The sequence below is a fragment of the Artemia franciscana genome, chromosome 3, assembly GCF_032884065.1.
Source record: "Artemia franciscana chromosome 3, ASM3288406v1, whole genome shotgun sequence".
NCBI lineage: Eukaryota > Metazoa > Arthropoda > Branchiopoda > Anostraca > Artemiidae > Artemia > Artemia franciscana.
Window position 1 is genome coordinate 63,606 of NC_088865.1, and position 22,264 is coordinate 85,869.

At 31.6% G+C, this 22,264-nt stretch overlaps 1 non-coding gene and 2 pseudogenes across 1 annotated transcript; 2 read left to right on the forward strand and 1 right to left on the reverse strand.

Moving 5' to 3' along the window:
* The first annotated feature begins 12,716 nt into the window (after window positions 1–12,716).
* On the forward strand, window positions 12,717–12,835 carry LOC136025585 (5S ribosomal RNA; annotated as a pseudogene).
* Window positions 12,836–17,525: 4,690 nt separating this feature from the next.
* LOC136025572 (5S ribosomal RNA) lies at window positions 17,526–17,644 on the reverse strand. The gene has a single exon (XR_010617113.1). It is a non-coding gene; the product is annotated as a 5S ribosomal RNA (ribosomal RNA).
* A 500-nt stretch (window positions 17,645–18,144) lies between these two features.
* Window positions 18,145–18,263, forward strand: LOC136025584 (5S ribosomal RNA; annotated as a pseudogene).
* The last annotated feature ends 4,001 nt before the right edge of the window (window positions 18,264–22,264 follow it).

A 22,264-nucleotide genomic window follows, 5' to 3' on the forward strand; every position in this document is an offset into this window, starting at 1 on the left:
ATGTGCAATCATAAAATAGTCTAATATCTTCATTTTTTCAACATAAGTAGCTGTTACCCTCGAAAACTAAAACTTTTGACACGGGAAAAAAGCCTTTAATCACATTCTTTACCATTTGCAATCATAAAATAGTCTAATATCTTCATTTTTTCAACATACGCAGCTATTACCCTCGAAAAAGAAAACTTTTAAAATAGGAAAAGAGCCTTTAATCACATTCTTTACCATTTGCAATCATAAAATAGTCTAATATCTTCTTTTTTTCAACATACGTAGCTATTACCCTCGAAAACTAAAACTTTTGACATAGGAAAAGAGCCTTTAATCACATTCCTTACCATTTGCAATCATAAAATAGTCTAATATCTTCATTTTTTTCAACATACGTAGCTATTACCCTCGAAAACTAAAACTTTTTACATAGGAAAAGAGCCTTTAATCACATTCTTTACCATGTGCAATCATAAAATAGTCTAATATCTTCATTTTACAACATACGTAGTTATTACTCTCGAAAACTAAAACTTTTGAAATAGGAAAAGAGCCTTTAATCACATTCTTTACCATGTGCAATCATAAAATAGTCTAATATCTTCATTTTTTCAACATACGTAGCTATTACCCTCGAAAACTAAAACTTTTGACACAGGAAAAGAGCCTTTAAGCACATTCTTTACCATGTGCAATCATAAAATAGTCTAATATCTTCATTTTTTCAACATACGTAGCTATTACCCTCGAAAACTAAAACTTTTGAAATAGGAAAAGAGCCTTTAATCACATTCTTTACCATTTGCAATCATAAAATAGTCTAATATCTTCATTTTTTTCAACATACGTAGCTATTACCCTCGAAAACTAAAACTTTTGACATAGGAAAAGAGCCTTTAATCACATTCTTTACCATTTGCAATCATAAAATAGTCTAATATCTTCATTTTTTCAACATACGTAGCTATTACCCTCGAAAACTAAAACTTTTGACATAGGAAAAGAGCCTTTAATCATATTCTTTACCATTTGCAATCATAAAATAGTCTAATATCTTCATTTTTTCCACAGACATAGTTATTACCCTCGAGAACTAAAACCTTTGAAATAGGAAAAGAGCCTTTAATCACATTCTTTACCATTTGCGATCATAAAATAGTCTAATATCTTCATTTTTTCAACATACGTAGCTATTACCCTCGAAAACTAAAACTTTTGACATAGAAAAAGAGCCTTTAATCATATTCTTTACCATTTGCAATCATAAAATAGTCTAATATCTTCATTTTTTCCACAGACATAGCTATTACCCTCGAAAACTAAAACTTTTGAAATAGGAAAAGAGCCTTTAATCACATTCTTTACCATTTGCAATCATAAAATAGTCTAATATCTGCATTTTTTCAACATACGTAGCTATTACCCTCGAAAACTAAAACTTTTGACATAGGAAAAGAGCCTTTAATCACATTCTTTACCATTTGCAATCATAAAATAGTCTAATATCTTCATTTTTTCAATATACGTAGCTATTACCCTCAAAAACTAGAACTTTTGACATAGGAAAAGAGCCTTTAATCACATTCTTTACCATTTGCAATCATAAAATAGTCTAATATCTGCATTTTTTCAACATACTTAGCTATTACCCTCGAAAACTAAAACTTTTGAAATAGGAAAAGAGCCTTTAATCACATTCTTTACCATTTGCAATCATAAAATAGTCTAATATCTTCATTTTTTCAACATACGTAGCTATTACCCTCAAAAACTAGAACTTTTGACATAAGAAAAGAGCCTTTAATCACATTCTTTACCATTTGCAATCATAAAATAGTCTAATATCTTCATTTTTTTTCCACAGATATAGCTATTACCCTCGAAAACTAAAACTTTTGAAATAGGAAAAGAGCCTTTAATCACATTTTTGACCATTTGCAATCATAAAATAGTCTAATATCTTCATTTTTTCAACATACGTAGCTATTACCCTCGAAAACTAAAACTTTTGACATAGGAAAAGAGCCTTTAATCACATTCTTTACCATGTGCAATCATAAAATAGTCTAATATCTTCTTTTTTTCAACATACGTAGCTATTACCCTCGAAAACTAAAACTTTTGACATAGGAAAAGAGCCTTTAATCACTTTCTTTACCATTTGCAATCATAAAATAGTCTAATATCTTCATTTTTTCCACAGACATAGCTATTACCCTCGAAATTTAAAACTTTTGAAATAGGAATAGAGCCTTTAATCACATTCTTTACCATTTGCAATCATAAAATAGTCTAATATCTTCATTTTTTCAATATACGTAGCTATTACCCTCGAAAACTAAAACTTTTGACGTAGGAAAAGAGCCTTTAATCACATTCTTTACCATTTGCAATCATTAAATAGTCTAATATCTTCATTTTATCAACATACGTAGCTATTAACCTCGAAAACTAAAACTTTTGACATAGGAAAAGAGCCTTTAATCACATTCTTTACCATTTGCAATCATAATATAGTCTAATATCTTCATTTTTTCCACAGATATAGCTATTACCCTCGAAAACTAAAACTTTTGAAATAAGAAAAGAGCCTTTAATCACATTCTTGACCATTCGCAATCATAAAATAGTCTAATATCTTCATTTTTTCAACATACGTAGCTATTACCCTCGAAAACTAAAACTTTTGACATAGGAAAAGAGCCTTTAATCACATTCTTTACCATTTGCAATCATAAAATAGGCTAATACCTTCATTTTTTCAACATACGTAGCTATTACTCTCGAAAACTAAAACTATTGACATAGGAAAAGAGCCTTTAATCACATTCTTTACCATGTGCAATCATAAAATAGTCTAATATCTTCATTTTTTCAACATACGTAGCTATTACCCTCGAAAACTAAAACTTTTGACATAGGAAAAGAGCCTTTAATCACATTCTTTACCATGTGCAATCATAAAATAGTCTAATATCTTCATTTTTTCAACATAAGTAGCTGTTACCCTCGAAAACTAAAACTTTTGACACGGGAAAAAAGCCTTTAATCACATTCTTTACCATTTGCAATCATAAAATAGTCTAATATCTTCATTTTTTCAACATACGCAGCTATTACCCTCGAAAAATAAAACTTTTAAAATAGGAAAAGAGCCTTTAATCACATTCTTTACCATTTGCAATCATAAAATAGTCTAATATCTTCATTTTACAACATACGTAGTTATTACCCTCGAAAACTAAAACTTTTGACATAGGAAAAGAGCCTTTAATCACATTCTTTACCATTTGCAATCATAAAATAGGCTAATACCTTCATTTTTTCAACATACGTAGCTATTACCCTCGAAAACTAAAACTTTTGACATAGGAAAAGAGCCTTTAATCACATTCTTTACCATGTGCAATCATAAAATAGTCTAATATCTTCATTTTTTCAACATACGTAGCTATTACCCTCAAAAACTAAAACTTTTGACATAGGAAAAGAGCCTTTAATCACATTGTTTACCATGTGCAATCATAAAATAGTCTAATATCTTCATTTTTTCAACATAAGTAGCTGTTACCCTCGAAAACTAAAACTTTTGACACGGGAAAAAAGCCTTTAATCACATTCTTTACCATTTGCAATCATAAAATAGTCTAATATCTTCATTTTTTCAACATACGCAGCTATTACCCTCGAAAAATAAAACTTTTAAAATAGGAAAAGAGCCTTTAATCACATTCTTTACCATTTGCAATCATAAAATAGTCTAATATCTTCATTTTTTCAACATACGTAGCTATTACCCTCGAAAACTAAAACTTTTGACATAGGAAAAGAGCCTTTAATCACATTCCTTACCATTTGCAATCATAAAATAGTCTAATATCTTCATTTTTTCAACATACGTAGCTATTACCCTCGAAAACTAAAACTTTTTACATAGGAAAAGAGCCTTTAATCACATTCTTTACCATGTGCAATCATAAAATAGTCTAATATCTTCATTTTACAACATACGTAGTTATTACCCTCGAAAACTAAAACTTTTGAAATAGGAAAAGAGCCTTTAATCACATTCTTTACCATGTGCAATCATAAAATAGTCTAATATCTTCATTTTTTCAACATACGTAGCTATTACCCTCGAAAACTAAAACTTTTGACATAGGAAAAGAGCCTTTAAGCACATTCTTTACCATGTGCAATCATAAAATAGTCTAATATCTTCATTTTTTCAACATACGTAGCTATTACCCTCGAAAACTAAAACTTTTGAAATAGGAAAAGAGCCTTTAATCACATTCTTTACCATTTGCAATCATAAAATAGTCTAATATCTTCATTTTTTCAACATACGTAGCTATTACCCTCGAAAACTAAAACTTTTGACATAGGAAAAGAGCCTTTAATCACATTCTTTACCATTTGCAATCATAAAATAGTCTAATATCTTCATTTTTTCAACATACGTAGCTATTACCCTCGAAAACTAAAACTTTTGACATAGGAAAAGAGCCTTTAATCATATTCTTTACCATTTGCAATCATAAAATAGTCTAATATCTTCATTTTTTCCACAGACATAGTTATTACCCTCGAAAACTAAAACCTTTGAAATAGGAAAAGAGCCTTTAATCACATTCTTTACCATTTGCGATCATAAAATAGTCTAATATCTTCATTTTTTCAACATACGTAGCTATTACCCTCGAAAACTAAAACTTTTGACATAGAAAAAGAGCCTTTAATCATATTCTTTACCATTTGCAATCATAAAATAGTCTAATATCTTCATTTTTTCCACAGACATAGCTATTACCCTCGAAAACTAAAACTTTTGAAATAGGAAAAGAGCCTTTAATCACATTCTTTACCATTTGCAATCATAAAATAGTCTAATATCTGCATTTTTTCAACATACGTAGCTATTACCCTCGAAAACTAAAACTTTTGACATAGGAAAAGAGCCTTTAATCACATTCTTTACCATTTGCAATCATAAAATAGTCTAATATCTTCATTTTTTCAATATACGTAGCTATTACCCTCAAAAACTAGAACTTTTGACATAGGAAAAGAGCTTTTAATCACATTCTTTACCATTTGCAATCATAAAATAGTCTAATATCTGCATTTTTTCAACATACGTAGCTATTACCCTCGAAAACTAAAACTTTTGAAATAGGAAAAGAGCCTTTAATCACATTCTTTACCATTTGCAATCATAAAATAGTCTAATATCTTCATTTTTTCAACATACGTAGCTATTACCCTCAAAAACTAGAACTTTTGACATAAGAAAAGAGCCTTTAATCACATTCTTTACCATTTGCAATCATAAAATAGTCTAATATCTTCATTTTTTTCCACAGATATAGCTATTACCCTCGAAAACTAAAACTTTTGAAATAGGAAAAGAGCCTTTAATCACATTTTTGACCATTTGCAATCATAAAATAGTCTAATATCTTCATTTTTTCAACATACGTAGCTATTACCCTCGAAAACTAAAACTTTTGACATAGGAAAAGAGCCTTTAATCACATTCTTTACCATGTGCAATCATAAAATAGTCTAATATCTTCTTTTTTTCAACATACGTAGCTATTACCCTCGAAAACTAAAACTTTTGACATAGGAAAAGAGCCTTTAATCACATTCTTTACCATTTGCAATCATAAAATAGTCTAATATCTTCATTTTTTCCACAGACATAGCTATTACCCTCGAAATCTAAAACTTTTGAAATAGGAATAGAGCCTTTAATCACATTCTTTACCATTTGCAATCATAAAATAGTCTAATATCTTCATTTTTTCAACATACGTAGCTATTACCCTCGAAAACTAAAACTTTTGACGTAGGAAAAGAGCCTTTAATCACATTCTTTACCATTTGCAATCATTAAATAGTCTAATATCTTCATTTTATCAACATACGTAGCTATTAACCTCGAAAACTAAAACTTTTGACATAGGAAAAGAGCCTTTAATCACATTCTTTACCATTTGCAATCATAAAATAGTCTAATATCTTCATTTTTTCCACAGATATAGCTATTACCCTCGAAAACTAAAACTTTTGAAATAAGAAAAGAGCCTTTAATCACATTCTTGACCATTCGCAATCATAAAATAGTCTAATATCTTCATTTTTTCAACATACGTAGCTATTACCCTCGAAAACTAAAACTTTTGACATAGGAAAAGAGCCTTTAATCACATTCTTTACCATTTGCAATCATAAAATAGGCTAATACCTTCATTTTTTCAACATACGTAGCTATTACCCTCGAAAACTAAAACTTTTGACATAGGAAAAGAGCCTTTAATCACATTCTTTACCATGTGCAATCATAAAATAGTCTAATATCTTCATTTTTTCAACATACGTAGCTATTACCCTCGAAAACTAAAACTTTTGACATAGGAAAAGAGCCTTTAATCACATTCTTTACCATGTGCAATCATAAAATAGTCTAATATCTTCATTTTTTCAACATAAGTAGCTGTTACCCTCGAAAACTAAAACTTTTGACACAGGAAAAAAGCCTTTAATCACATTCTTTACCATTTGCAATCATAAAATAGTCTAATATCTTCATTTTTTCAACATACGCAGCTATTACCCTCGAAAAATAAAACTTTTAAAATAGGAAAAGAGGCTTTAATCACATTCTTTACCATTTGCAATCATAAAATAGTCTAATATCTTAATTTTACAACATACGTAGTTATTACCCTCGAAAACTAAAACTTTTGAAATAGGAAAAGAGCCTTTCATAACATTCTTTACCATGTTCAATCATAAAATAGTCTAATATCTTCATTTTTTCAACATACGTAGCTATTACCCTCGAAAACTAAAACTTTTGACATAGGAAAAGAGCCTTTAAGCACATTCTTTACCATGTGCAATCATAAAATAGTCTAATATCTTCATTTTTTCAACATACGTAGCTATTACCCTCGAAAACTAAAACGTTTGAAATAGGAAAAGAGCCTTTAATCACATTCTTTACCAGTTGCAATCATAAAATAGTCTAATATCTTCATTTTTTCAACATACGTAGCTATTACCCTCGAAAACTAAAACTTTTGACATAGGAAAAGAGCCTTTAATCACATTCTTTACCATTTGCAATCATAAAATAGTCTAATATCTTCATTTTTTCAACATAAGTAGCTATTACCCTCGAAAACTAAAACTTTTGACATAGGAAAAGAGCCTTTAATCACATTCTTTACCATTTGCAATCATAAAATTGTCTAATATCTTCATTTTTTCCACAGATATAGCTATTACCCTCGAAAACTAAAACTTTCGAAATAGAAAAAGAGCCTTTAATCACATTCTTGACCATTTGCAATCATAAAATAGTCTAATATCTTCATTTTTTCAACATACGTAGCTATTACCCTCGAAAACTAAAACTTTTGACATAGGAAAAGAGCCTTTAATCACATTCTTTACAATTTGCAAACATAAAATAGGCTAATATCTTCATTTTTTCAACATACGTAGCTATTACCCTCGAAAACTAAAACTTTTGACATAAGAAAAGAGCCTTTAATCACATTCTTTACCATGTGCAATCATAAAATAGTCTAATATCTTCATTTTTTCAACATACGTAGCTATTACCCTCGAAAACTAAAACTTTTGAAATAGGAAAAGAGCCTTTAATCACATTCTTTAGCATGTGCAATCATAAAATAGTCTAATATCTTCATTTTTTCAACATACGTAGCTGTTACCCTCGAAAATTAAAACTTTTGACACAGTAAAAAAGCCTTTAATCACATTCTTTACCATTTGCAATCATAAAATAGTCTAATATCTTCATTTTTTTAACATACGTAGCTATTACCCTCGAAAACTAAAACTTTTAAAATAGGAAAAGAGCCTTTAATCACATTCTTTACCATTTGCAATCATAAAATTGTCTAATATCTTCATTTTTTCAACATACGTAGCTATTACCCTCGAAAACTAAAACTTTTGACATAGGAAAAGAGCCTTTAATCACATTCTTTACCATGTGCAATCATAAAATAGTCTAATATCTTAATTTTTTCAACATAAGTAGCTGTTACCCTCGAAAACTAAAACTTTTGACACAGGAAAAAAGCCTTTAATCACATTCTTTACCATTTGCAATCATAAAATAGTCTAATATCTTCATTTTTTCAACATACGCAGCTATTACCCTCGAAAAATAAAACTTTTAAAATAGGAAAAGAGCCTTTAATCACATTCTTTACCATTTGCAATCATAAAATTGTCCAATATCTTCATTTTTTCATCATACGTAGCTATTTCCCTCGAAAACTAAAACTTTTGAAATAGGAAAAGAGCCTTTAATCACATTCTTTACCATTTGCAATCATAAAATAGTCTAATATCTTCATTTTTTCAACATACGTAGCTATTACCCTCGAAAACTAAAACTTTTGACATAGGAAAAGAGCCTTTAATCACATTCTTTACCATGTGCAATCATAAAACAGTCTAATATCTTCATTTTTTCAATATACGTAGCTATTACCCTCGAAAACTAAAACTTTTGACATAGGAAAAGAGCCTTTAATCACATTCCTTACCATTTGCAATCATAAAATAGTCTAATATCTTCATTTTTTCAACATACGTAGCTATTACCCTCGAAAACTAAAACTTTTTACATAGGAAAAGAGCCTTTAATCACATTCGTTACCATGTGCAATCATAAAATAGTCTAATATCTTCATTTTTTCAACATACGTAGCTATTACCCTCGAAAACTAAAACTTTTAAAATAGGAAAAGAGCCTTTAATCACATTCTTTACCATTTGCAATCATAAAATTGTCTAATATCTTCATTTTTTCAACATACGTAGCTATTACCCTCGAAAACTAAAACTTTTGACATAGGAAAAGAGCCTTTAATCACATTCTTTACCATGTGCAATCATAAAATAGTCTAATATCTTCATTTTTTCAACATAAGTAGCTGTTACCCTCGAAAACTAAAACTTTTGACACAGGAAAAGAGCCTTTAATCACATTCTTTACCATTTGCAATCATAAAATAGTCTAATATCTTCATTTTTTCAACATACGCAGCTATTACCCTCGAAAAATAAAACTTTTAAAATAGGAAAAGAGCCTTTAATCACATTCTTTACCATTTGCACTCATAAAATTGTCCAATATCTTCATTTTTTCATCATACGTAGCTATTTCCCTCGAAAACTAAAACTTTTGAAATAAGAATGACCCCTGAATCACAAAAGCAGTAGGATAAATAGTTAAAATTTCTAAAAATACTTTAGCATAAAGAGCGAGGTATTAGGAGGAGGTGAGCCCCTCATATGCCTAATAATTTCTGTTCCTTTAAAGTTTTAATGCTACTCCTTACTTTCAGTTGAAAAAACTTTGTCATATTTATTTTTTCATTGTTTTTTTAAATAATGCTTGAAAATCTTGCGCTCCCTTCATGGAAATTTTCTTCCCCTATGACAAAATCCTCCATGAAAAGTTCCCCCTGCAAATCTTTCTCTTCTCAACCCCTGCTCCCAACCAAATGAAAACGCCCCTAAAACGTCTGTACACTTCCCAATAATCATTACTATATGTAAGCGCTGGTCAGTGTTTGTAACTTGTAGCCTCTCCCTCGGGGACTGTGGAGGAGTAAGTCATCCCAAAAGACATAGTTATAAGGATTTTCGACTACGCTGAATAAAATGGCTATCTCAGAATTTTGATCCGGTTACTTTTGGAAAATAATTATCGTGGGACGGGGACCTAGGCGCCCTCCAATTTTTTTGGTCACTTGAAAAGGGCACTAGAACTTTTCATTTCCGTTAGAATGAGCCCTTTTGCAACATTCTAGAACCACTGGGTCAATACGATCACCCCTGAAAAAAACCAAATAAACACGCATCTGTGATCCGTCTTCTGACAAAAAAAATACAAAATTCCACATTTTTGTACATAGGGGCTTGAAACTTCTACAGTAGGGTTCTATGACTTTAAGGGTTGTTTCCCCCCATTTTCTAAAATAAAGCAAATTTTCTCAGGCTCGTAACTTTTGATGGGTAAGACTAAACTTGATAAAACTTATATATTTAAAATGAGCAATAAAATGCGATTCTTTTGATGTAGCTATTGGTATTAAAATTCCATTTTTAGAGTTTTGGTTACTATTGAGCCGGGTCGCCATTTACAACAGTTCGTTACCTCGAACTGTTTGATAAAGTTGGAGGACAAGCAATATAGACAAAGGTGTTTTATTTCAAATGACAAAACAATTAAGTATGTAAATGCAAAGAAGGATAGAATGTAAGGAAAATGAATTTTCCTGTTACCCTTACTATTCGATTAATCTTATAAGTACGGCTCTCGCATTGGAATCCCCCGTGGAACTCTGGGATCAAAGCATCCACGAAGAATCCTTTCAGCTTGGGAAAAATTTTTTCGGTCCAAAAGCCTGGATCGCGGTCTATGTTTTCAATGTAGAAGTCTTTCTGGGTAAAAATCATGAAAAAGCAAGTATCTAGCTGAGGAACGGAGATCAAAGTATTAGGCCAAGGAACGCAGATCAGCACCGCCGGTGGGAACTCTAAAGTCTAATGCCGTATTCTTTACTTTACTTTACAGAACCTTTATTAAGATAAGAAAGAATTCGACTTGTCTTAACTGATCAAATTTTTCGTGAAACATGGGAAATTATAGAAGCGTAGCATAAATCTGTCCAAAAAAGCATAAATTTGGGCTCAAGAAAGCATAATCCTCTCCGTCTAATCTGGCAACAGTGATTCTTTTAAAGAGAGGCAAACTATCAACATTGTTTGGACAAAGCAAACTGCAAGAAAATCAACAGGCGGAAAGGCATCTAGAAAGCAGCTTGTGACCAAGGCAGCACGTAAGTCGGCTCCTGCTACCGCAGGGGTGAAAAAACCACACAGATACAGGCCCGCAACCGTAGCCCTGAGAGAAATTCGTCGCTTTCAAAAGAGTACCGAACTGTTAATAAGGAAATTGCCCTTTCGGAGACTTGTGCGAGAGATTGCCCAGCATTTCAAAACTGACTTCAGGCTCCAGAGTTTGGCTGTGATGGCCTTACAAGAAGCCAGCGAGGCGTATTTAGTTGCACTTTTTGAGGATACCAATTTGTGTGCCATTCACGCCAAAAGGGTGACCATCATGCCGAAAGATATTCAACTTACCCGTCGTATCCGTGGCGAGAGAGCTTAAGTTCCCTAGTTCATCGCAGTTGCATCTTAACCAACGGCCCTTTTAAGGGCCACTAGATGGATTAAACAAACAGGCGAAATTACGTTAAACAGCGTAGTGTTCGGTGAAAAAAATAGGTATGACTCAAGGAGGCATAATAATGTCAAAATTAAACTATAAGATTCGGCGCAGGATTAAACAAGATTCAAATTATCTAATGAAAAGCGAAAGACACCAAAAGCCAATTTAGACCAGTCTAATAAATCCCAAAATACCCTCCCCCCCCCAAAAAAAAAAAAATTACCAGACTCATTTTAATACAATCCTAATAAAGGGGTTAATCCCAGATTTGCCTTTTTTTTAAGTTGAAAGCTGAGTTTAAATAGAAATGAGTGATAAATTGATCTGCTGCCAAATTCGGGTTTAGTTTGAACACTGAATTCAAAATATAAAAAAAATTCTCATGCGAATCTCATGTTTTTCAAGTTTCAGCGTTCTCATATTTTCTCCTGTTTTTTGGCTATAATAATATGTGTTTGACAATTTCAAAGAAAAAGCCCTGAAGAAGAGTCCAAGTGAATTCCGTAACCTAGAAACCATGTCAGGAAGAGGAAAAGGTGGAAAAGTTAAAGGAAAGGCAAAGTCCCTTTCAAACAGGGCATGTTTCCAAATCCCAGTGGGAAAGATCCACCGTCTTCTGAGAAACGGCAAATATGCAGAGTGAGTTTGTGCAGGGAGACCCGTTTACATTGCAGCGATGATGGAGTATTGATGAGCTTGCTGGTAATGCTGCACGAGATAACAAAAAATTCGTATCCTTCCTCGTCACCTAAAGCTAGCCATTAGAAACGATGAAGAACTGAAATAGCTGCAGTCGGGGCTTACCATTGCCCAAGGAGGCGTTTTGCCCAATATTCAAGCATTCCTTCTACCAAAAAAGACTGAAAAGCCGGCAAAGGCCTAAATTAATCTAATTTTAGCTCCAAGACCTACCCTAAATTAACCAACAGCCCTTTTCAGGACTACAAATTCATTGAATCACTCTATAGCATCTAACCACTCCCGGAATGGAAAAAGCTAGAAAATTAAGGATGCTGAATATGAAAAGGAAAACTTTTACATTTATCTAGTAACAAAGGATACGAGTTTACCGGAGGCTGGGGAGATATTTTCCTTAAAAATCCTTCAATTATACCCCAACAAAATCTAAATATGTACTTGAGGCTAAACTATTTTGTTACAATTAATAAAGTTTCAAAGACCCTCTAATTCAACTGATCTAAACTAGCCTAGGAAGCCATAGGGTAGTCATCTCAAAGGTAGAAACATTTTGCGGGGCTTGTAATTTTTCAGAAAGAATAAAGGTTTATTTTAAGAAAAACAAATTAATAAACAAATTAGGATTCTTTTTAAATATATGTCTACTAAAAACCTTGGTTCATGACTCTAAAACTAGGCATTTTATTTCTTTTAAGTTTGTTGACCATTAATCATTTTGTTACAAAATTTCTAAGCCAACGGCCATACCACGTTGAAAGTACCCAGTCTCGTCAGATCCTGGAAATCACACAACGTCGAGCCCAGTCAGTACGAGGATGGGTGACCGCCTGGGAACACCGGGTGCTGTTGGAATCTTTATATATATATATATATATATATATATATATATATATATATGATAATGATTTTTTTTCAAATTAAAATATTATTCTTTTTTACATCAAAGTAAAATTATATATATATAAATATATATATATATATATATACACCCTCTCTGCAAGTTCAGCCAGATCTGGAAAACTCTTTCGTCGGTAAAGTTTCTAATTTCGAGCATTTTTCTCCACATAAAGTCTGTAGTAATTTTTCTCACATCTATCTTTTCAGAGTCACTAAGAGCATGTAGCAGCTTGCGCCACTGGGAGTCAATATCTGTGAGTTTTTGCATGATAATTGGAAATCGGTTCACTACGACACCTAGTGACGGAATACTGGTTCTTTCAGTTCCCAGAGCCATCCTGGGATTAACAAACTGAAGGGACTTCAAAAAAAGATCACCATTCGGGAAGCGCTTGAGCGTCTGTGTCGCTGCGGTAATGTAGAAACCAATACACCTAAACGCTGTGCAGAAAATTTTGCTTTAGTTTGGTCAAAAAATTATAACCATCTTGAATGATAACCGTAACCATCTTAAATTGATAAACCATCTTTTTAGTTCGTTTTGTTGATGTGACTTTATGAGCTGTTCTACATCGTTTTAAATTATGCTACGATTGTGCTATCTTAAGGAGGATTATGCTTGGATGCTTTTGGTTCCTAATTATGCTACGTTCCGCATAATTATGCTACATCTGGCAACACTGAAAAGAATGAACAAACGAATCAATACCTAGTGGCTATATCTATATGGAGCGCCAGCCGCGCGAAAGAGTCACATTTTGACGGGAAAGACTTTAATAATATAAATTGAGCGGGCTTTGAAGGAAATTTCTTAGTTTGAAAAAAACTTTACAGCTGTTGACGACTCCACTGAATTTAATATGACAGGAAGAGGAAAAAGAGGAAAGGGGCTTGGAAAAGGGGGGGGGGTGCAAAACGTCATCGCAAAGTTTTTCGTGACAATATCCAGGGTATCACAAAGCCAGCTATCAGAAGACTGGCTCACCGCGGTAGTGTAAAACGTATATCTGGCCTAATTTACATGGAAACCAGAGGTATTCTTAAAGTTTTTCTCGAAAATGTTATTCATGATGCTGTCACCTACACAGAACATGCCAAGAGAGAGAAAGTAACTGCAATGGATGTAGTCTACGCTCTGAAGCGTCAAGGTCGTACATTTTATGGCTTTGGTGGTTAATGGTCTCCCTGAACTGTCCCCCTACCAAACGGCCTTTTTAAAGGCCAACAAATCTTTTAGACAGTTTCTAGCTCAGGCTTTTGAGCCTTTTTTTTTTGCCTTTAAAATTTATTTTAAATCGCTGTTATTTCCCCGACTCAAGTGTTGGCATTTGTGTATTACCAATAGATGGAAATCAAGGAGATGTCCAACTTAGTCTCTTCTGTTTTTCTTTTTTCTTATAAGAGATGTAATCAGCTTAGCACTATTAGAATAAGGAAACAAGTTTGTCACCAAGAATATTATTTTGCTTTGAAAAAAAATCATTATAATATATATATATATATATATATATATATATATATATATATATACATTGTTTTGTTATATATATATATAACAAAAGATGCTAACAGCACCCGGTGTTCCCAGGCGGTCAAAGCAGTAGTAGCAAAGAAATCGACACCCAGGATGAAGCCGTCAGTCAAGAAAGTTCCCGCCGAGAAAGTGGCATCTAAAAAGTCTGTAGCTAAGAAACCAGCTAAAAAGTAATGTGTGCAATAAGTTATCCTGCAGTATCAAACAGCCCTTTTCAGGGCTATCAAAGCAAATGCATGAAACTTTCTGTTCAGAAAGTTATAATGCTATAAATTTCCAATTTTGACTCTCTACTTTTCCCTTTCAAGGATAATTCAGCTGTTGTATGAGCGCAAAAATACGTTGCATAATATTTACTTTTGTATTCTAGCGCTATTGCTGTCTTAAAAAACAATATATTCTCTGAGGCCAACCTGACTTTCATACATAATGATGACAGAAGGTAATAAGCTTACCTAAGCTATGGATGTCAGGTGATTGATTTTTCTTGTAACGATAATTTCGACAGGACCTGTGTCATCATCAGGTTAATTCAAATTTCTTCTTTCTTCCTAAATAGGAGAGATAGATCTTTGACTTAACCTTTGACTAATTAAATTTGAATTAATCTGATGATGACAAGCACAGGTCCTGTCGAAATTATCGTTAGAAGAAAAATCAATCACCTGAAAACCATAGCTTAGGTAAGCTTATTACCTTCTATCATCATTAAAAAACTATATTAAAGACTAGATTTGAAGGCTGGCTTGTAAGGTTCAAGCTTGATATTAAAGTAATCACATTGATAAATATACAAATATATCGCCATAGCCAAATGGGTAGAGTGGTACCTTCAAATTGCGGGAGCGGAGGTACTATTCCCGACTAGTTTGAGCGAGGCTGATGAATCATAACTATTAAGATTATATCAATCAAAAATAATAACAGATTAAAAATAACAAAGTGTAAATCGTGAGAGTTGAGGTGTCATTCCAACCAGACTTATAAATACTAGTACAATTTTATAGTAAAACAACACAAATATAAATAGTTTCGTTTAATTTTTTTTAAATCTTCGAGAAAAAAAAAAGGTTTGGTACAAAAAGTTTAGACTCTAAAATGACTGTTATTGATGGTATTGTTTTCTTTTTTAATATATATATATATATATATATATATATATATATATATATATATCTTCTGGTATTAAAAATTTCCGAATTTTGATCTATATTGGAGTGTTAATAATTCACTGCAGGTGATAGATTCTTTAACAATGGTTTCAGCTAAAAGAATTGAGTCTTTCGATTTTGCGACAATGTATACTAATTTATCACTAAATTCAGTGTTAGATAATTTTAAAACTGTTTTCAAGAAATCTCTCCTCTTATCTAGTAAAAGGTTCTTAAAAATAGACAAATATAATAAAAAAGCTATATGGACAAATTGCTTTAATACTACAGTTAACTTGAGATGTTACAGCTTGGATATGATTTTTGAGTTATTAGAATTTGTTTTATACAATACTTATATAAGATTTGGTGGTGATTTGTACAAGCAAATTGTGGGAATTAATTGGGGGGGGAATGCAAGTCTATTTATAGCTGACTTGTTTTTAAGTCAACTAGAATATAAATATATGATGGATAAGAATAATCCAAATAATTTAAAACATGTTTTGTCAAATAATATAAGATATTTAGATGATATTTTGGTCTTAAATTGTAAGGATTTCATTGATATTACTAAAAATATATATCCATCAGAGCTTATTCTTGAACCTAGTCATGGCGCTGGTCATGAAAATCATTTCTTAGATTTAAATATTAATATTTGTGATAATAATAAATTAAGTTTTAAAATGTATAATAAAACGGATGATTTTGATTTTGAAGTGATTAGTTTCCCATTCCCTGAAAGTAATATACACTCAAATATCACATATTCAGCGTTTTTCTCACAGTTACTTCGTTATGCAAGGATTTGTAGTAATTATATTGATTTTGAAAATAGATGTAAAATCTTAAGCCAAAAAATGATATCAAGAGGTTTTTCTGCAAATAAATTAACTTGGCAATTTAAAAAATTTAGTTTTCATTATAACGAACTTTTAAATAAATATCAAAAGAATCATCTAGAAATACTTAAAGAAATTTTCAACTAATTTCGGAGATTCTAGAAATGATGTTGCAGCGCCATCTATTTTGAATTGTGTTTCTAATTTAGCGGATTTTTTTAAAAATTAGCCACATGGTAAATGTGAATTCTATAATTGTTTAGTTCATTCAGGTTTTTTGTAATGTGTTAATATTTGTGATTTGGTAAAATTTATTATATTTATTTTACCTATTATTGCTAAAAAGAGGGATATATTAACAGGATAAGTTTGTTTTGGTGTTACTTGGTTGTTTTACATTTGCTGCTGTTTTTTTTTCTTTCATAGGCATGTATTTTGGGGGTGATACCTGACACGGTCATGCCATGGATATTCTGTGGTAGCCACAACACTTGGCTGGGTAGAGAATTTAAAGTGGCGAAACCCTATAGGCCAGTGTATTCTCCTGATGAGGCCTTGTGTTGGGTTGTTGCCTCTGAATTATTCGTCTTTATTATTTTTTTTTATTGTTTGGTAAATGACGACTTATACTTATTGACGACATGACTGCCTGTCCATGGATTATTCTTTATGGTTGATTGTGTGTGGCTATGCTGTTTGACCTATGTGATTGTATGGATGAGTAGGGTTAAGGCCTCATTCAAGTGCTGGTCTATATTAATCACTAATTTAGGAAAACTGTCTTCCTTTTCTCCTTCTGTCTCTCTTTTTTTGTGTGTGTGTTTGTGCTGTTGCATTGGTGATTTCTCTTTTCATGATATATGTATATATATATATATATATATATATATATATATATATATATATATATATATATATATATATATATATATATATATATATATATGTATATATATATATATATATATATATATATATATATATATATATATATATATATATATATAATATATATATATATATATATATATATATATATATATATATATATATATATATATATATATATATATATATATATATATATATATATATATATATATATATATATAAGATACCAACAGCACCCGGTGTTCACAGGCGGTCACCCATCCAAGTACTGACCGGGCCCGACGTTGTGTGATTTCCAGGATCTGACGAGACTGGGTACTTTCAACGTGGTATGGCCGTTGGCTGAGAAATTTTGTAACAAAATGTTTGTTGGTCTACAAACTGAAAAGAAACAAAATACCCAGTTTTGGAGTCTTGAACCAAGGGTTTTAGTAGACAAATATTTAAAAAGAATCAAAATATGTTTATTAATTCTTTTTCTTAAAACAAACCTTTATTCCTTCTGAAAAAATGACAAGCCCCCCAAAATGTTTCCACCTTTGAGATGACTATCCTAGGCTTCCTAGGCCGGTTCAGATCAGTCGAATTAGAGGGTCTTTGAAACTTTATTAATTGTAACAAAATAGTTTAGCCTCAAATATATATTTAGATTTTGTTGGGGTATAATTTAAGGATTTTTAAGGAAAATATCTCCCCAGCCTCCGGTAAATTCGTGTCCTTTGTTACTAGATAAATGTGCAAGTTTTCCTTTTCATATTCAGCATCCTTAATTTCATAGCTTCTTTAATGATTATTAAATTAATAATCCTTAATTAATTCATCATTTTGTTACAAAATTTTTCAGTTAACGGCCATACCACGTTGAAAGTACCCAGTCTCGTCAGATCAAGGAAATCACACAACGTTGGGCCCGGTCAGTACTTTGATGGGTGACCGCCTGGGAACAACGGGTGCTGTTGGCATCTTATATATATATAATATATATATATATATATATATATATATATATATATATATATATATATATATATATATATATATATATATATATATATATAAATATATGAATATATAAATATATATATATATATATATATATATATATATATATATATATATATATATATATATATATATATATATATATATATATATATATATGTATATATATATATATATATATATATATATATATATATATATATATATATATATATATATATATATATATATATATATATATTATAATGATTTTTTTCAGAGTAAAATAATATTCTCGGTAACAAACTCGTTTCCTTATTCTAGTAGCACCAAGCTGATTACATCTTTTATAAGAAAAAAGAAAAACAGAGGAGACTAAGTTGGACATCTCCTTGATTTCCATCTATTGGTAATACACACATGCCAACACCTGACTCACATTTATCTAAGCCAATAAATTAAGTCAAAAATTGTAACCAAAATGACATTATAAGCCCCCAAGATATTTTAGTTGACCATTCCGGCAATTAAATCAAGTTGAAAGCCACCACGAAACATACAGTTTTAAATGATTAATTCTCCTATGCCGGAATTGATTCTTCAGTCCATGGGGCACCGCTTTGATCGGTCAAATATACTGGGAGCCTATAATGTCACTTTTCACTTTTGTCACAAGTCACAATTTTTGACTTCATTTATTGGCTCATCAGCTAAGCCGAAACAATAGTGGACTCACACTCATTTCTGATTTCCAAAAAGATGGCATGTCATTCAATATATTCCATTGGGGGCACTTTACCAGCAATTTATGATAAAAGCTGATTGAACAGGGTATTTATGTCCAAATCGTCTTCATATATTTTCGGGCTCAACTCCATTAGACAGTTCAAATACCTTTCTCTTTCAATAGCATCTACACCACAATTCTGCTTGTTTCTTCAATAGTGCCACATAAATAGCTGACTTAAATCAAAGGCTTACTTTAAAATTAGTATTTGATTTATCCATGCCCAAATCCTCTTCATATGTTGCCAGGCCCAACTCCATTGTACAGATCAAAGTGCCTTGGTCTTTCAATCGCATCTATAGCAATAGTCTACTTGTTCCTTCAATAGCGCCGCCTAAGCAATTGTCTTAGATCAAAAACTAACTTTAAAGTTAGTCTTTGATTGGTCTATGTTCAAAGTCCCTTCAAATGTTTTCGGCCACAACTTCATTGTAAAGTTCAACGACTTTTGTCTTTCAGTAGAATCAATAACACCAATGTACTTGCTCCTTCAAGAGCGCCGTGAAAACAACTGACTTTAATCAACGACTTCTAAGGTATTCTATCTTCTATCTTCTAACGTATATTCAGGAAACCGCTCTACCTGGGCGAACAATTATTGCTCAGAGGTCTAACGAGTCATTTCTAGGTAATCTGTGGTTCTTCTTTCGCAAAGATTGCGATTCAGGTGTTGTATTGTTAAAAAAGAAAACAACACCAACAACAACATTCATTTTTAGAGTCTAAACTTTTTGTATCGTATATTCTAACGCATATTCACGGAGACTCTCTACCTGGGTGATCAATTTCTGCTCAGAGGCCTAGCGAGTCATTTCTAGGTAATCTTTGGTTCTTCTTTTTTGTTTTTGCAAATATTGTGATTCATGTGTTGTATTGTTAAATAAGAAAATAATCAACACAACATTCATTTTTAGATTCTAAACTTTTTGTATCGTATATTCTAATGTATATTCAGGGAGCCACTCTACCTGGGAGAACAATTTCTTCTCAGAGGCCTAGCGAGTCATTTCTAGGTAATCTGTGGTTAATCTTTCTTGTTTTGCAGATATTACGATTCATTTGTTGTATTGTTAATTAAGAAAACAATACCAACAACAACAGTCATTTTTAGAGTCTAATCTTTTTGTATCGTATATTCTAACGTATATTCAGGGAGCCACTCTACCTGGGCGAACAATTTCTTCTCAGAGGCCTAGCGAGTCATTTCTATGTAATATGTGGTTTTTCTTTTTTGTTTTTGCAGAGATTACGATTCATGTGTTTAATTGTTAAATAAGAAAACAATACCAACAACAACAGTCATTTTTAGAGTCTAAACTTTTTGTATCGTATATTCTCACGTTTATTCACGGAACCACTCTACCTGGGCGAACAAATTCTGCTCAGAGGTCTAGCAAGTCATTTCTAGGTAATCTGTGGTTGTTCTTTTTTGTTTTTTTCTTTTTTGTGAAACATCTACCAACAACAACAGTCCTTTTTAGAGTCTAAACTTTTTGTATTGTATATTCTAATGTATATTCAGGGAACCGCTCTACTCAGGCGAACAATTTCTGCTCAGAGTCCTAGCGAGTGATTTCTAGGTAATCTGTGGTGCCACTTTTTTGTTTTTGCAAAGATTACGATTCATGTGTTGTATTGTTAAATAAGAAAACAATACCAAAAACAACAGTAATTTTTAGAGTCTCAACTTTTTGTATCAAATCTTTTCTTTTTTGTCGAAGATTTGAAAAAAAGAAATTAAGCGAAACTATTTATATTTGTGTTGTTTTACTGTAAAATAGTACTAGTATTTTTACGACTCTTGTGTTGTATTGTTTAATAAGAAAACAATACCAACAACAACAGTCATTTTTAGAGTCTAAACTTTTTTTATCGTATAGTCTAAAGTATATTCACGGAACCGCTCTACCTGAGCGAACATTTCTGCTCAGATGCCTAGCGAGTCATTTCTAAGTAATCTTAGGCTCTTCTTTTTTTGATTTGCAAAGATTGCGATTCATGTGTTGTATTGTTAAATAAGAAAAAAATACCAACAACAACAGTCATTTTTAGAGTCTAAACTTTTTGTATCGTATATTCTAATGTGTATTAAGGGAACTACTCTACCTGGGTGAACAATTTCTGCTCAGAGGCCTAGCGAGTCATTTCTAGGTAGCCTGTGGTTATTCTTTTTTGTTTTTGCAAAGATTACGATTCAGGTGTTGTATTGTTAAATAAGAAAACAATACCAACAACAACAGTCATTTTTAGAGTCTAAACTTTTTGTATCGTATATTCTCACGTTTATTCATGGAACCGCTCTACCTGGGCGAACAAATTCTGCTCAGAGGTCTAGCAAGTCATTTCTAGGTAATCTGTGGTTCTTCTTTTTTGTTTTTGCGAAGATTGCGATTCATGGGTTGTATTGTTAAATAAGAAACAAATACCAACAACAACAGTAATTTTTAGAGTCTAAACTTTTTGTATCGTATATTCTAACGTATATTCACGGAACCGCTCTACCTGGGCAAGCAATTTCTGCTCAGAGGCCTAGCGAGTCATTTCTAGGTAATCTGTGGTTTTTCTTTTTTGTTTTTGCAGAGATTATGATTCATGTGTTTAATTGTTAAATAAGAAAACAATACCAACAACAACAGTCATATTTAGAGTCTAAACTTTTTGTATCGTATATTCTCACGTATATTCACGGAACTGCTCTACCTGGGCGAACAAATTCTGCTCAGAGGTCTAGCAAGTCATTTCTAGGTAATCTGTGGTTGTTCTTTTTTGTTTTTTTTCTTTTTTGTGAAACATCTACCAACAACAACAGTCATTTTTAGAGTCTAAACTTTTTGTATCGTATATTCTAAAGTATATTCAGGGAACCGCTCTACTCAGGCGAACAATTTCTGCTCAGAGTCCTAAAGAGTCATTTCTAGGTAATCTGTGGTGCCTCTTTTTTGTTTTTGCAAAAATTACGATTCATGTGTTGTATTGTTAAATAAGAAAACAATACCAACAACAACAGTAATTTTTAGAGTCTCAACTTTTTGTTTCAAACCTTTTCTTTTTTGTCAAAGATTTGAAAAAAAGAAATTAAGCGAAACTATTTATATTTGTGTTGTTTTACTGTAAAATAGTACTAGTATTTATGCGACTCTTGTGTTGTATTGTTTAATAAGAAAACAATACCAACAACAACAGTAATTTTTAGAG